Consider the following 18,151-nt stretch of genomic DNA (forward strand, 5'->3'; position numbering starts at 1 on the left):
CGGCCGCGACGCCCAACCATCCCCGGGCCCGGGAGGCGGCGGGGGGCCCTGGGGGCGGGGCCCCGGGGCTCCCGGCCCGCCCCTCCCCCCCGGACAGCCCAGCCCACCGGCCTCCGCCGGCCTCCGCCGGCCTCGGGGGCCTCCCACCCGGGCGGCCGAGCCCGCCTCAGTCCTCGGCCGTCTTGGGCAGCCAAGACCACCGGGGGCCGCCGGGCCCTGGGACCTCCCACCCAAAGAGCTAGGACCACCCGGGGCCTCCCAGCCGCCGGACAGCCAAGACCACCGGGGGCCTCTGGGGCGGGGACCCTCCTAGCCGGACAGCCAAGACCACCGGGGGCCTCTGGGGTGGGGACCCTCCTAGCCGGACAGCCAAGACCGCCGGGGGCCTCTGGGGCGGGGACCCTCCTAGCCGGACAGCCAAGACCACCGGGGGCCTGCGGGCTCTGAAGCCTCCCAGCCGGGCAGCCAAGCCCTCCTGTGACCTCCGGGCCCTGGAACCTCCCACCCAAACAGCTAAGACCACCCGGGGCCTCCCGGACGGACAGCCAAGACCACCGGGGTCCTCCGGGCTCTGAAGCCTCGCAGCCGGACAGCCAAGCCCTCCTGGGTCCTCCGGACTCTGGGACCTGCCACCCAAACAGCTAAGACCACCCGGGGCCTCCCGGCCGGACAGCCAAGCCCACCTGGGTCCTCCGGGCCCTGGGACCTCCCACCCAAGCAGCTAAGACCACCGGGGTCCTCCGGGCTCTGAGGCCTCCCAGCCGGACAGCCAAGACCACCTGGGTCCTCTGGTGTGGGGACCTTCCTAGCCAGACAGCCAAGACCACCGGAGTCCTCTGGGGTGGGGACCCTCCTAGCTGGACAGCCAAGACCACCGGGGTCCTCTGGGGTGGGGACCCTCCTAGAAGGACAGCCAAGACCACCGGGGTCCTCTGGTGTGGGGACCTTCCTAGCCAGACAGCCAAAACCACCGGAGTCCTCTGGGCTCTGAAGCCTCCCAGCTGGACAGCCAAGACCACCTGGGTCCTCTGGGGTGGGGACCCTCCTAGTCAGACAGCCAAGACCACCGGAGTCCTCTGGGCTCTGAAGCCTCCCACCCGGACAGCCAAGCCTGCCTGGGTCCTCCGGCCTCTGAGGCCTCCCACCCGGACAGCCAAGACCACCTGGGTCCTCTTGGGTGGGGACCCCCCTAGCCGGGCAGCCAAGCCCTCCTGGGTCCTCCGGGCCCTGGAACCTCCCACCCAAGCAGCTAAGACCACCCGGGTCCTCCGGGCTCTGAAGCCCCCCACCCGGGCGGCCAAGCCCTCCTGGGTCGTCGGGGATGGGGGACCCCCAGGCCGGACAGTCAAGACCACCGGTCCTGGGCCGCAGTCGAGGCCCTCGAGGCTCCCGTGGCCGTCGTCGTCGTTGTCGTCCTCGCTGATTCATCTTCTTCCCGGGAGCTGCTGCCTCCTCCTCCTCCTCCCCATCCTCCTCCTCCTCCTCCCCATCCTCCTCCTCCTCCTCCTCCTCCTGGTCCGGGCCTGGTCCGGTCCTGCCGCTCCGGGCTCCTACCGCCCCCGCGCGGAGCTCCGGGGCGCCTCACCCGCCCCCCCCCCCACGCGTTTCCATGGCAACCCCTCCAAGGGCATCCCCCCCACCCCTCACCCGAGGACCCCTCCCGTCTTGGCTCAAGTGGCAAGAGCCCGGGCTTGGGAGTCGGTGGTCTTGGGTTGTAATCCCGGCTCCGCCACTTGTCTACTGGGTGACCTTGGACAAGTCACTTCACATCTCTGAGCCTCAGTTCCCTCATCCGTCAAATGGGGATGAAGACGGGGAGCCCCAGGTGGGACAACCTGACGACCTTGCATCCCCCCACCCCCAGCGTTTAGAACAGTAAGCGCTTAAGTGGACTGTGAACCCACTGTTGGGTAGGGACTGTCTCTCTATGTTGCCAACTTGTACTTCCCAAGCGCTTAGTACAGTGCTCTGCACACAGTAAGAGCTCAATAAATACGATTGATTGATTGATTAACGAATACCACCATGATCATCATCTTCTAATAATAATGATGGCATTTATTAAGCGCTTACTATATGCAAAGCACTGTTCTAAGCACTGGGGAGGTTACAGGGTGATCAGTTGTCCCATGGAGAGCTCACAGTCTTAATCTCCATTTTACAGATGAGGTCACTGAGGCCCAGAGAAGTGAAGCGACTTGCCCAAAGTCACATAGCTGACAGTTGGCGGAGCCGGGATTTGAACGCACGACCTCTGACTCCAAAGCCCGGGCTCTTTCCAGTGAGCCACGCTGCTTCCCCTAGACTGTGAGCCCACTGTTGGGTAAGGACTGTCTCTATATGTTGCCAACTTGTACTTCCCAAGTGCTTAGCACAGTGCTCTGCACACAGTAAGCGTTCAATAAATACGATTAAATGAATGAATGCATCATTCCTCTTCCCCTCCATCGTCTCTCCCCGCTCTCTCCTCCATCCGATGCCCCCTCCGCCCATTCTCCCCACCCCAGAGGCGGCTGCATTTCTGGGCTCTGATGTCGAAACCGGACCGGTGGGTTCTGAGCCGGGGCCTGGCGGGGGTGACCCAACTCACCGCCTCCCTGCCCTGCCCCAAAGAACCGGTTAATAATCATAATAATTGTGGTATTTGTTAAGCGCTTACTCTGTGCCAGGGACTGGACTAAGCACTGGGGTGGATACAAGCAGGTGTAGTGGAAGCAGTTGCTAGAGCACAGGAGGCCTGGGAGTAAGAAGGTCGTGGGTTCTAACCCGGCTTGGCCACTTGTCTGCTGTGTGACCTTGGGCAAGTCACTTTCCTTCTCTGGGCCTCAGTGACCTCATCTGTAAAATGGGGATTGAGACTGTGAGCCCCATGTGGGACAGGGACTGTGTCCAACTCGATTTGCTTGTATCCACTCCAGCGCTTAGTACAGTGCCTGGCACCTAGTAAGCGCGTAACAAATACCATCATTATTATTATTATTATTACAAGCAAGTCGGGTTGGACATGGTCCCTAAGTGCTTAACAAATACCATTATTATTATTATTATTATTATTATTATTATTATTATTATTATAAGCAAGTTGGGTTGGACATGGTCCCTAAGTGCTTAACAAATACCATCATTATTATTATTATTATTATTATTATTATTATTATTACAAGCAAGTCGGGTTGGACATGGTCCCTAAGCGCTTAACAAATACCATCATTATTATTATTATTATTATTATTATTATTATTATTATTACAAGCAAGTCGGGTTGGACATGGTCCCTAAGCGCTTAACAAATACCATCATTATTATTATTATTATTATTATTATTATTATTATTATTACAAGCAAGTTGGGTTGGACATGGTCCCTAAGTGCTTAACAAATACCATCATTATTATTATTATTATTATTATTATTATTATTATTATTATTACAAGCAAGTTGGGTTGGACATGGTCCCTAAGCGCTTAACAAATACCATCATTATTATTATTATTATTATTATTATTATTATTATTACAAGCAAGTCGGGTTGGACATGGTCCCTAAGTGCTTAACAAATACCATTATTATTATTATTATTATTATTATTATTATTATCATTATTATTATTATTACAAGCAAGTTGGGTTGGACATGGTCCCTAAGCGCTTAACAAATACCATCATTATTATTATTATTATTATTATTATTATTATTATTACAAGCAAGTCGGGTTGGACATGGTCCCTGTCATTCATTCATTCATTCAATCATATTTATTGAGCGCTTACTGTGTGCAGAGCACTGTACTAAGCGCTTGGACAGTACAATTCAGCAACAGAGAGAGACAATCTCTGCCCACAATGGGCTCACACTCTATGAGAAGGGAGATGCACAACAAAACAAGTAAAGAGGCATTAATTAGAGTTATAGATATGCACATGTCCCACATGGGCTTCACAGCCTCAATCCCCATTTTGCAGATGAGGTCACTGAGGCACAGAGAAGCAAAGTGTCTTACCCAGGGACGAACAGCAGATGAGTGACGGAGCCGGCATTCGAACCCATGACCTTCCGACTCCCAGGCCTGTGTTCTGTCCGCTCTGCCACCCGCCCCACCAGTGTCCCTCTCCATCCCCCCATCTTACCTCCTTCCCTTCCCCACAGCACCTGTATATATGTATATATGTTTGTACATATTTATTACTCTATTTATTTTATTTGTACATATCTATTCTATTTATTTTACTTTGTTAGTATGTTTGGTTTTGTTCTCTGTCTCCCCCTTTTAGACTGTGAGCCCACTGTTGGGTAGGGACTGTCTCTAGATGTTGCCAATTTGTACTTCCCAAGCGCTTAGTACAGTGCTCTGCACACAGTAAGCGCTCAATAAATACGATTGATGATGATGATGATGTCCCTCAATCAACCGGTCGTATTTATGGAGAACTTACTAAAAGCAACCGTGCTAAGCATCCCTCTCCGCTTCCCGGGCTTCCTCGCCTCTCTCCTCTTCCCGCTCCAGGCCCGGATTCCGGCAGGGAGCGGCCCTGTCTGCCCGTTCTCCTGCCTTGGCCCGAACGGCTCCGTGTTTGTTGGTTTATTAATGACACAAACAACAATAAATAACGGAGGCAGCGTCGGAAGCCCCAGAGAGCGGCCTGCTCTTCCCCAGAGCCTTCTGGGGAGGGCCTCGCACCCAGATCCTACCACTGGACTACCTTTCCCTTAATCCAGCACCTGGAAGCCCTGCGTATCCCAAACCCCGGGGGAGAGACGTGGAGACGGGGTCTCCCCTTTTGCCAAGTCAATCGACCCCAAGCCCCCCGTTCCCGCCTGGTGACGGGGATCCCGACGCCAGTCAGGATGGCACATGGACCTGAAGGCCGCCCACGTCCCGCTCCGTGCCACGTGGGGCCCCCCGCCGGGATCGGAGAGGAATAATAATGATAGCAAAAGCGCTTACTATGTGCAAAGCCCTGTTCTAATAATAATAATAATGTTGGTATTAAGTGCTTACTATGTGCCAAGCACTGTTCTAAGCGCTGGGGTAGATACAAGGTAATCAAATTGGCCCACATGGGGCTTACAGTCTTCACCCCCATTTTACAGACGAGGGAACTGAGGCCCAGAGAAGTGAGGTGACTTGCCCGAGGTCACACAGCGGACATGTGGTGGAGCCGGGATTCGAACTCTTCCCACCGAGCCACGCTGCTTCTAAGCGCTGGGGAGGTTACAAGGTGATCAGGTTGTCCCACGGGGGGCTCACGGTCTTTATCCCCGTTTGACAGTTGAGGGAACTGAGGCCCAGAGAAGTGATGTGACTTGCCCAAAGTCACACAGCTGACAGTTGGTGGAGCGGGGATTTGAACCCGTGACCTCTGACTCCAAAGCCCGGGCTCTTTCCACTGAGCCACGCTGCTTCTCTGGAGGAAGCCACGGGGGGCCACCGGGCAAACCAGCTCCGCAGCCCAAAGGGGCAGGCTTCGCTGGGGTGCTTACTAGTTGCCTCCCATAAATTCTCCACCCACAGCCCTGCCATCCTGCCCCACCCGCAGGCCCTGGCAGGAGAACCAGCATCGCCACCCTCGGGAGCTGAAACGGGGCCCCTCAATCAATCAATCAATCGTATTTATTGAGCGCTTACTGTGTGCAGAGCACTGTACTAAGCGCTTGCAAAGTACAAGTTGGGGTCCTCCGCGCCAGGCCTCCCGCTCTGACTCTTCTCCAAACCTCCAGACCCGCCGGCCCCAACCCTAGACTGTAAGCTCATTGAGGGCAGGGAATGCGTCTGTTTATTGTTCTATTATCCCCTCCCAAGCGCTTAGTACAGTGCTCTCACCTCCTCTAAGAGGGCTTCCCTGACTAAGCCCTCCTTTTCTCTTCTCCCTCTCCCTTCTGCATCGCTCTGACTTGCTCCCTTCATTCATTTCCCCCTCCCAGCTCCACAGCACTTGTGTCCATGACTGTCATTTTTTATTTCTATTAATGTCTCTCTTCCCCTCTAGGCTATAAGCTCTTTGTGAGCAGGGAATGTGTCTGTTATATTGTTCTATTGTAACAATAATAATAATGGCATTTATTAAGTGCTTACTACGTGCAAAGCACCATCCTAAGCGCTGGGGAAGTTACAAGGTGATCAGGTTGTCCCACTGGGACAGTCTTCATCCCCATTTGACAGATGAGGGAACTGAGGCCCAGAGAAGCGAAGTGACTTGCCCAGAGTCACACAGCTGACAATTGGCAGAGCTGGGATTTGAACCCATGACCTCTGACTCCAAAGCTCTGGCTCTTTCCACTGAGCCACCCTGCGTGCTTAGTACAGTGCTGTGCACGCAGTAAATGCTCAATAAATACGACGGACTGACTCTCCTCAGCAAATCTGAGAGTAGAAATATATAATATAAATTTATATATGATTGTACATATTTATTACTCTATTCATTTTACTTGTACATATCTATTCTATTTATTTTATTTTGTTAATATGTTTGGTTTTGTTTTCTGTCTCCCGCTTCTAGACCGTGACCCCACTGTTGGGTAGGGACCGTCTTTATATGTTGCCAACTTGTACTTCCCAAGTGCTTAGTACAGTGCTCTGCACACAGTAAGCGCTCAATAAATATGATTGATTGATTGATTAGAAAGGGGCAAGAAAGAGGTCCAGCCCCCCACCCCCGGGGCAGCTGAAAGACTGCCCTCTCTCCTTAGAAGAGCAATGGAGTCTCCACAAATAATAATAATAATAATAGCATTTATTAAGCACTTACTATGTGCAAAGCACTCTTCTAAGCGCTGGGGGTTACAAGGTGATCAGGTTGTCCCACGGGGGGCTCACAGTCTTCATCCCCATTTTACAGATGAGGGAACTGAGGCCCAGAGAAGTTAAGTGACTTGCCCAAAGTCACACAGCTGACAGTTGGCGGAGCCGGGATTTGAACCCATGGCCTCTGACTCCCAAGCCCGGGCTCTTTCCACTGAGCCACGCTGCTTCTCCGGTGCTTATTTACAGTACCTGGCACATGGTAAGCGCTCAACAAATACCATTAAAAAAAGATGGCAGCCCTGCTGCCCCGCTGTCACTATCATAGTGACAATTTAGGAGTCACCTGTCCCTCCCACCGCTTTTCTGGCAGCAGAAAGGGCGGGTTCCCCTGGTTTGGGAGGTCGTTGGAGAAGCAGCGTGGCCCAGTGGAAAGAGCCCGGGCTTTGGAGTCCGAGGTCATGGGTTCAAATCCCAGCTCCGCCAATTGTCAGCTGGGTGACTTTGGGCAAGTCACTTCACTTCTCTGGGCCTCAGTTCTCTCATCTGTAAAATGGGGATGAAGACTGTGAGCCCCCCGTGGGACAACCTGATCACCTTGAAACCTCCCCAGCGCTTAGAACAGTGCTTTGCACAGAGTAAGCGCTTAATACATGCCATTATTATTATTATTATTATTATGGCTGAGTGGAGGTATGGAGTGGATGTGTGGGGGCTTGGACATAAGGATACAGCACGCGTGTGTGTGGTGTGTGTGAATGAGAGCACTTTGGAGGTGCTGGGGAGATTCTGAGGTGGGACAGCTAGCTCTCTTCCTCCCTTCAAGGCCCTACTGAGAGCTCACCTCCTCCAGGAGGCCTTCCCACACTGAGCCCCTTCCTTCCTCTCCCCCTCGTCCCCCTCTCCATCCCCCGCATCTTACCTCCTTCCCTTCCCCACAGCACCTGTATATATGTATCTATGTTTGTACAGATTTATTACTCAATTTATTTTACTTGTACATATCTACTCTATTTATTTTATTTTGTTAGTATGTTTGATTTTGTTCTCTGTCTCCACCTTCTAGACTGTGAGCCCACTGTTGGGTAGGGACGGTCTCTATATGTTGCCAACTTGGACTTCCCAAGCGCTTAGTCCAGTGCTCTGCACACAGGAATCGCTCAATAAATACGATTGAATGAATGAAGTCACAACTTCCCTTCAAAGCCCTACTGTGGCTCAGTGGGAAGAGCCCAGGCTTTGGAGTCAGAGGACATGGGTTCGAATCCCGGCTCCACCACTTGTCAGCTGGGTGACTTTGGGCAAGTCACTTCACTTCTCTGTGCCTCAGTTACCTCAGCTGTAAAGTGGGGATTAAAACTGTGAGCCGCACATGGGACAACCTGATCACCTTGTAACCTCCCCAGCACTTAGAACAGTGCTTTGCACATAGGAAGCGCTTAATAAATGCTATTATTATTATTATTACTGAGAGCTCACCTCCTCCAGGAGGCCTTCCCAGACTGAGCCCCCTCCTTCCTCTCCCCCTCGTCCCCCCATCTTCCCCCCCTTACCTCCTTCCCCTCCCCACAGCACCTGTATAGATGGATATACGTTTGTAGGTGTTTGTTTATTTTATTTGTACATATTTATTCTATTTATTTCATTTTGTTAATATGTTTTGTTGTCTGTCTCCCCCTTCTGTGAGCCCGCTGTCGGGCAGGGACCGTCTCTAGATGTTGCCAACTTGAACTTCCCAAGCGCTTAGTGCAGTGCTCTGCACCTAGTAAGCGCTCAATAAATACGATTGGATGAATGAATGAATGAAAGGGAACTGAGGCCCAGAGAAGTGAAGTGACTTGCCCAAGGTCACCCAGCTGACAAGTGGCGGAGGCGGGATTAGAACCCACGACCTCTGGCTCCCAAGCCCGGGCTCTTTCCACTGGGCCACGCTGCTTCTTCATCTGTAGAATGGGGGCGGACATCGGGAGACCTAAGTGAGACATAGACTGTGTCCAACCTTATTGGTCTGTAGCTATCCCAGCGCTTAGTACAGTGCCTGGCACGTAGTAGGCGCTTAACAAATACCGTAAAACAAACCGACCCAGAACGGTGACCCAAGCCCACAGCGCCCCCTAGGGGCTCTCTAGACCCATGTTATTATTAGTAGTAGTAATTATTATTACTATTACTACTATTATTACTACTATTAGTACTATTATTACTATTATTAGTAATCATCATCATCATCATCATCATCAATCGTATTTATTGAGCGCTTACTATGTGCAGAGCACTGGACTAAGCGCTTGGGAAGTACAAATTGGCAACACATAGAGACAGTCCCTACCCAACAGCGGGCTCACAGTCTAAAAGGGGGAGACGGAGAACAAAACCAAACACACCAACAAAATAAAATAAGTAGGATAGATACGTACAAGTAAAATAAATAAATAAATAAATAGAGTAATAAATATGTACAACCATAATAATAATAATGGCATTTGTTAAGCGCTTACTATGTGCAAAGCACTGTTCTAAGCGCTGGGGAGGATACAAGGTGATCAGGTTGTCCCACTTGGGGTTCACAGTCTTAATCCCCATTTTACAGAGTAGTAGTAATAATAATAATAGTAGTAATTATTATTAATAATAGTAATAATAATAATTATTAATTATAGCAATAATAACAGTAACAATAATAATTATTAATAACAATAGTAATAATAACAATAGTGATGCTAATACTAGTATTATTACTATTACTACTAATACTAATAGTAATAGTATTACTACTATTAATAGCAATAGTAATAATAGTAATAATAATTCATTCATTCATTCATTCAATCGTATTTATTGAGCGCTTACTGTGTGCAGAGCACTGGACTAAGCGCTTGGGAAGTCCAAGTTGGCAACATATAGAGCCGGTCCCTACCCAACAGCGGGTTCACAATCTAGAGAAGCAGCGTGGCTCGGTGGAAAGAGCCCGGGCTTTGGACTCAGAGGTCATGGGTTCGAATTCCGGCTCCGCCACATGTCTGCTGTGTGACTCTGGGCAAGTCACTTAAATTCTCTGAGCCTCAGTTCCCTCACCTGTAAAAGGGGGATTAAGACTGTGAGCCCCACGTGGGACAACCTGATCACCTTGTAACCTCCCCAGCGCTTAGAACAGTGCTTTGCACCTAGTAAGCGCTTAACAAATGCCATCATTATTATTGTTATTAGAAGGGGGAGACAACCTGATCACCTTGTAACCTCCCCAACGCTTAGAACAGTGCTTTGCACCTAGTAAGTGCTTAACAAATGCCATCATTATTATTATTATTAGAAGGGGGAGACAACCTGATCACCTTGTAACCTCCCCAGCGCTTAGAATAGTGCTTTGCACCTAGTAAGCGATTAACAAATGCCATCATTATTATTATTATTGGAAGGGAGAGACAGACAACAAAACAAAACAGATTAACAAAATAAAATAAATAGAATAGTACATATGTACAAGTAAAATAAATAGAGTAATACATCTGCACAAACTTATATACAGGTGCTGTGGGGAGGGGAAGGAGGTAGGGCCGGGGGGAGTGCCCAAAGTCACACAGCTGACAAGTGGCAAAGACGGGATTTGAACCCATGACCTCCGACTCCAAAGCCCGGGCTCTTTGTTATTATGATGATGGTATTTGTCAAGCACTTACTATGTGCCAAGCACTGTTAACAGGTTGGTCTGCCCCGGGTTGGATCATACCTCAGAGGAACGCTGACCAAGCAGCGTAGAGCCCAGGCTTGTGAGTCAGAGGTCATGGGTTCTAATCCCAACACCGCCACTTGTCTGCTGTGTGACTTTGGGCAAGTCACTGCCCTTCTCTGGGCCTTAGTTCCCTCATCTGTAAAATGGGGATGAAGACTATGAGCCCCCCGTGGGACAACGTGATTACCTTGTATCTCCCAAGTGCTTAGTACAGTGCTCTGCACACAGTAAGTGCTCAATAAATGCGATTGATTGATTGATTGATTGTATCAGCCCCAGCACTTAGAACAAGGCTTGGCACATAGTAAGTGCTTAACAAATACCATTATTATTATTATCATTATTATTATTTAGACAGGACCAGAGCATCCTGTGGGCAAGGAAGCAGTGTGGCTCAGTGGGAAGAGCCCGGGCTTTGGAGGCAGAGGTCATGGGTTCAAATCCCGGCTCCGCCAATTGCCGGCTGTGTGACTTTGGGCAAGTCACTTCACTTCTCTGGGCCTCAGTTCCCTCATCTGCAAAAAAAATGGGGATTAAGACTGTGAGCCCCCCGTGGGACAACCTGATCACCTTGTAACCTCCCTAGCGCTGAGAACAGTGCTTGGCACATAGTAAGCGTTTAATAAATGCTATCATTATTATTATTATTATTATAAGGAGGAGCCAGGCGAGCTTTTCTTCCGTCTCCTGAGTTCGGCTGCCTGTTGGCAGCTGCTAAGGAGAAGGGAGACAAGACTGGAAATAGAAGGCAGTGTTTTGGAATAACAGCCCCCCCACCCAGCTTCCCAGATTTGGGTTGCCATGGTGCGGGCTTCCCGAGGACCCAGGAGGGAGCCAGTCCAGTCCCCAGTTATGGAGGGGAACGAACTCTGCCTCTCAGGGGTGTACGGTCGGGCTGGAGTTGCAAGGTTTGAGCCCTGAATCGATCAATCAATCAATTGATCAGTGGTATTTATTAAGCACTTAAAAAAAAAAGTATTTGTTAAGTGCTTAGTATGTGCCAGGCACTGTATTAAGAGGTGGGGTAATAATAATAATAATGATGGCATCTGTTAAGCGCTTACTATGTGCCAAGCACTGTTCTAAGCACTGGGGGGGGATACAAGGTCATCAGGTTGTCCCACATGGGGCTCCAGTCTTAATCTTCATTTTACAGATGAGGGAACTGAGGCCCGGAGAAGTTAAGTGACTTGCCCAAAGTCACCCAGCTGACGAGTGGCGGAGCCGGGATTAGAACCCATGACCTCTGACTCCCAAGCCCGGGCTCTTTCAGCGTGGCTCAGTGGGAAGACTCCAGGCTTTGGAGTCGGAGGTCATGGGTTCAAATCCCCGGCCCCACCAATTGTCAGCTGTGTGACCTTGGGCAAGTCACTTCACTTCTCTGGGCCTCATTTCCCTCCTCGGCAAAATGGGGATGAAGACTGCGAGCCCCGTGTGGGACAACCTGATCACCTTGGATCCCCCCCAGCGCTTAGAACAGCGCTTGGCACATAGTAAGCACTTAAACACCATCATTATTATTCTCTGGGCCTCAGTTCCCTCATCTGGAAAATGGGGATGAAGACTGTGAGCCCCACGGGGGACAACCTGATCATCTTGGATCCCCCCCAGTGCTTAGAACAGTGCTTGGCACATAGTAAGCACTTCTTAACAAACACCATCATTATTATTCTCTGGGCCTTATCTGGAAAATGGGAATGAAGACGGTGAGCCCTACGGGGGACAATCTGATCACCTTGTATCCCCCCAGTGCTTAGAACAGCGCTTGGCACATAGTAAGCACTTAACAAACACCATCATTATTATTCTCTGGGCCTCAGTTCCCTCATCTGGAAAATGGGGATGAAGCCTGTGAGCCCCATGTGGGACAACCTGATCACCTTGGATTCCCCCAGCACTTAGAACAGTGCTTGGCACATAGTAAGCGCTTAACAAACACCGTCATTATTATTCTCTGGGCCTTATCTGGAAAATGGGGATAAAGACGGTGAGCCCCACTGGGGGACAACCTGATCACCTTGGATCCCCCCCAGCTTTTAGCATATAGTAAGCGCTTAACAAACACCATAATTATTATTCTCTGGGCCTTATCTGCAAAATGGGGATGAAGATGGTGGGCCCACCGGGGGACAACCTGATCATCTTGGATCCCCCCAAGCGCTTAGAACAGCGATTGGCACATAGTCAGCGCTTAACAAACACCATCATTATTATTCTCTGGGCCTCAGTTCCCTCATCTGGAAAATGGGCACGACTGGATCACCTTGGATCCCCGCTCAGCACTTAGAACAGTGCTGGGCACATAGCGCTTAACAAACACCATCATTATTATGATTATGAATACAGTGCTCTGCACACAGTAAGCGCTCAATAAATACGACCGCCCAACTGACTGACTATGGCCTTGTGCAAGATGTTGTTATTTGCCCTATGGCCTTCCTTCCTCTCCCCCTCGTCCCCCTCTCCATCCCCCCCATCTTACCTCCTTCCCTTCCCCACAGCACCTGTATATATGTATATATGTTTGTACATATTTTTTTACTCTATTTATTTATTTATTTTATTTGTACCTATCTATTCTATTTATTTTATTTTGTTAGTATGTTTGGTTTTGTTCTCCGTCTCCCCCTTTTAGACTGTGAGCCCGCTGTTGGGTAGGGACTGTCTCTATATGTTGCCAATTTGTACTTCCCAAGCGCTTTGTACAGTGCTCTGCACATAGTAAGCGCTCAATAAATACGATTGATGATGATAAATACGATTGACTGACTGACTGACTGACAAAGGCAGTGTGGGGAGAGAGGGGGAGAGGCTCGGGCCGCGGCCGGAAATGGCACATAGTCAACGCTTAACAAACACCATCATTATTATGATTATGAATACAGTGCTCTGCACACAGTAAGCGATCAATAAATACGACTGACTGACTGACTGACTGAAAGGCGGTGTGGGGAAGGAGCGCGGCCGGAAATGGCACGTAGTCAACGCCTAACAAACACCATCATTATTATGATTGTGAATACAGTGCTCTGCACACAGTAAGTGCTCAATAAATACAACTGACTGACTGACTGACTGACTGAAAGGCGGTGTGGGGAAGGAGCGCGGCCGGAAATGGCACATGGTCAACGCTTAACAAACACCATCATTATTATGATTAGGAATACAGTGCTCTGCACACAGTAAATGCTCAATAAATATGACTTCAGTCCATACTTCATGCTGCTGCCCGGATTATCTTTGTCCAGAAACGCTCTGGGCATATTACTCCCCTCCTCAAAAATCTCCAGTGGCTACCAATCAATCTGCGCATCAGGCAGAAACTCCTCACCCTGGGCTTCCAATCAATCAATCAATCGTATTTATTGAGCGCTTACTATGTGCAGAGCACTGTACTAAGCGCTTGGGAAGTACAAATTGGCATCACATAGAGACAGTCCCTGCCCAACAGTGGGCTCACAGTCTAAAAGGGGGAGACAGAGAACAGAACCAAACATACCAACAAAATAAAATAAGTAGGATAGAAATGTACAAGTAAAATAAATAAATAAATAAATAGAGTAATAAATATGTACAACCATATATACATATATACAGGTGCTGTGGGGAAGGGAAGGAGGTAAGATGGGGGGATGGAGAGGGGGACGAGGGGGAGAGGAAAGAAGGGGCTCAGTCTGGGAAGGACTCCATCCCCTGGATGGATGAATGGATGGACCCCTTCCAGGCTGTCCATCCCCTGGCCCCCTCCTCCCTCACCTCCCTTCTGTCCTTCTCCATCGCAGCCCGCAACCTCCGCTCCTCCACCGCTAATCTCCTCACCAGGCCTCTTTCTCTCCTGTCCCGCCATCGACCCCCGGCCCACGTCCTCCCCTTGGCCCGGAATGCCCCCAATCCCTCTGCCCCTCCGCCAAGCTCGCTCTCTTCCTCCCTTCAAGGCCCTGCTGAGAGCTCACCTCCTCCAGGAGGCCTTCCCACACTCAGCCCCTTCCTTCCTCTCCCCCTCATCCCCCTCTCCATCTCCCCATCTTACCTCCTTCCCTTCCCCACAGCACCTGTATATATGTATATATGTTTGTACATATTTATTACTCTATTTATTTATTTTACTTGTACTTTTCTATCCTATTTATTTTATTTTGTTGGTATGTTTGGTTTTGTTCTCTGTCTCCCCCTTTTAGACTGTGAGCCTACTGTTGGGTAGGGACTGTCTCTATATGTTGCCAATTTGTACTTCCCAAGCGCTTAGTACAGTGCTCTGCACATAGTAAGCGCTCAATAAATACGATTGATGATGATGATGACGACTGACTGACTGACTGACCCACTGACTGACTGAAAGGCGATATGGGGAAGGAGCGCGGCCGGAAATGGCACATAGTCAATGCTTAACAAACACCATCATTATTATGATTATGAATACAGTGCTCTGCCCACAGTAAGCACTCAATAAATACGACTGACTGACTGACTGACTGTTATCAACAAGTAGGGTGCAAAATAGGTTAACTCGGTGTAAATCGGCCGCAAGGTTCTTGTACCCAGGGTGGTGACACAGATAGGAGAAGCAGCGTGGCTCAGTGGAAAGAGCATGGGCTTTGGAGTCAGGGGTCATGGGTTCGAATCCCGGCTCCGCCACATGTCTGCTGCGTGACCTTGGGCAAGTCACTTAACTTCTCTGAGCCTCAGTTACCTCATCTGTAAAATGGGGATTGACTGTGAGCCCCACGTGGGACAACCTGATCATCTTGTATCCCCTCCAGCGCTTAGAACAGTGCTTTGCACATAGTAAGCGCTTAACAAATGCCATCATTATTATTATTATAGGAAAAATGACTCGGAGACATGAGTTCAGATAGAGCAGCAAAGAAGGAAAGTGGCTACCTGCCCGTTCACCTCCCAGGAGAGGTACGAGTGACAAGCAGCCCCCATCCCAATATCACTGTGCCTTTTATTGAGTTACAGCAACATGGGGGTGGGGCATTTGGAAATTTCTGGAATTCAATTGGGACCGGCAGGGAGTTATGAATTCTCTTTGTTCTCCGTTCCCATGGCCTTGTGCAAGATGTTGTTATTTGCCCTATGGCCTTGCATAGATAGGTCTGTAAATTCTCATTAACAGGGAGGTAAATTCTCGTTAATAGGGAGGTAAATTCTCGTTAACAGGGAGGTAAATTCTCGTTAATAGGGAGGTAAATTCTCGTTATCTTCGGATGGGTGTTCCTTGATGGCCTTGAAGGCATCTGTTGCAGGCTTGTTTTCTCGGCCTGCCCAAATGGAGGGTTACTTTCAGCATACGCAAAATGGAGTCAGTCACGTCAAGTCCGCTAGTGGACAACACTGACTGACTGACTGACTGACTGACTGACTGACTGAAAGGCGGTGTGGGGAAGGAGGGGGCGAGGCCTGGGCCGCGGCCGGAATTGGCACATAGTCAACGCTTAACAAACACCATCATTATTATGATTATGGATGCAGTGCTCTGCACACAGTAAGCGCTCAATAAATACGACTGACTGACTGACTGACTGACAGGTGGTGTGGGGAAAGAGGGGGCGAGGCCCGGGCCGCGGCCGGAAATGGCACATAGTCAATGCTTAACAAACACCATCATTATTATGATTATGAATACAGTGCTCTGCACACAGTAAGCACTCAATAAATACGATTGATTGATTGATGAACAAACACCATCATTATTATAATTACGAATACAGTGCTCTGCACACAGTAAGCGCTCAATAAATTCGACTGACTGACTGAAAGGCGGTGTGGGGAAGGAGCGCGGCCGGAAATGGCACATAGCCAATGCTTAACAAACACCATTATTATTATGATTATGAATACAGTGCTCTGCACACATTAAGCGATCAATAAATACGACTGACTGACTGACTGACTGAAAGGCGGTGTGGGGAAGGAGCGCGGCCAGAAATGGCACATAGTCAACGCTTAACAAACACCATCATTATTATGATTATGAATGCAGTGCTCTGCACACAGTAAGTGCTCAATAAATACGATTGATTGATTGATGAACAAACACCATCATTATTATGATTACGAATACAGTGCTCTGCACACAGTAAGTGCTCAATAAATTCGACTGACTGACTGAAAGGCAGTGCGGGGAAGGAGCGTGGCCGGAAATGGCACATAGCCAATGCTTAACAAACACCATCATTATTATGATTATGAATACAGTGCTCTGCACACATTAAGCGATCGATAAATACGACTGACTGACTGACTGACTGAAAGCCGGTGTGGGGAAGGAGCGCGGCCGGAAATGGCACACAGTCAACGCTTAACAAACACCATCATTATTATGATTATGAATAGAGTGCTCTGCACACATTAATCAATCAATCCATCAATCGTACTTACTGAGCGCTTACTGTGTGCAGAGCACTGGACTAAGCGCTTGGGAAGTCCAAGTTGGCAACATCTAGAGACGGTACCTACCCAACAGTGGGCTCACAGTCTAAAAGGGGGAGACGGAGTACAAAACCAAACGTACCAACAAAATAAAATAAATAGAATAGATATGTCCAAGTAAAATAGAGAAATAAACATGTACAAACATATATACATATATACATTATATATACATATACATAATATGCATATATACATATGCATGTATGTGTATATATATATATCATCATCATCAATCGTATTTATTGAGCGCTTACCATGTGCAGAGCACTGTACTAAGCGCTTGGGAAGTACAAATTGGCAACATGTAGAGACGGTCCCTACCCAACAGTTGGCTCACAGTCTAAAAGGGGGAGACAGAGAACAAGACCAAACATACTAACAAAATAAAATAAATAGAATAGATATGTACAAATAAAATAGAGTAATAAATATGTACAAAAATATATACATATATACATTATATATACATATATATAATGTATGTATGTATGTGTGTATATATATATATCATCATCATCAATCATATTTATTGAGCGCTTACTATGTGCAGAGCACTGTACTAAGCGCTTGGGAAGTACAAATTGGCAACATATAGAGACGGTCCCTACCCAACACTGGGCTCACAGTCTAAAAGGGGGAGACAGAGAACAAGACCAAACATACTAACAGAATAAAATAAATAGAATAGATATGTACAAATAAAATAAATAAATAAATAAATAGAGTAATAAAATATACATATATACATATATATACATACATATATACATGCATATATACATTATATATACATATATAATGTATGTATGTATGTATGTGTCTCCCCCTTTTAGACTGTGAGCCCACTGCTGGGTAGGGACTGTCTCTAGATGTTGCCAATTTGTACTTCCCAAGCGCTTAGTACAGTGCTCTGCACATAGTAAGCGCTCAATAAGTACGATTGATGATGATGATGATGACCCCCCAAACCCACACGCCGTGCTTACGATTGATGATTGATGATGTGTGTATATATATTAATGTATATATACATTATATACATTAATGTATATATATTATATATTAATAATATATAATGTATAGATAATACATATAATGATTATAATTATATAATTATTATATAATTATAATTATATAATTATATTATATCATTATTATATAATTATAATACATATAATGCATATATATAATATAATAATATATAATGTATATTAATGTATACATTAATGTGTGTGTGTGTG

Source organism: Tachyglossus aculeatus (genome assembly GCF_015852505.1).
Source record: "Tachyglossus aculeatus isolate mTacAcu1 chromosome 12 unlocalized genomic scaffold, mTacAcu1.pri SUPER_6_unloc_1, whole genome shotgun sequence".
Lineage (NCBI taxonomy): Eukaryota > Metazoa > Chordata > Mammalia > Monotremata > Tachyglossidae > Tachyglossus > Tachyglossus aculeatus.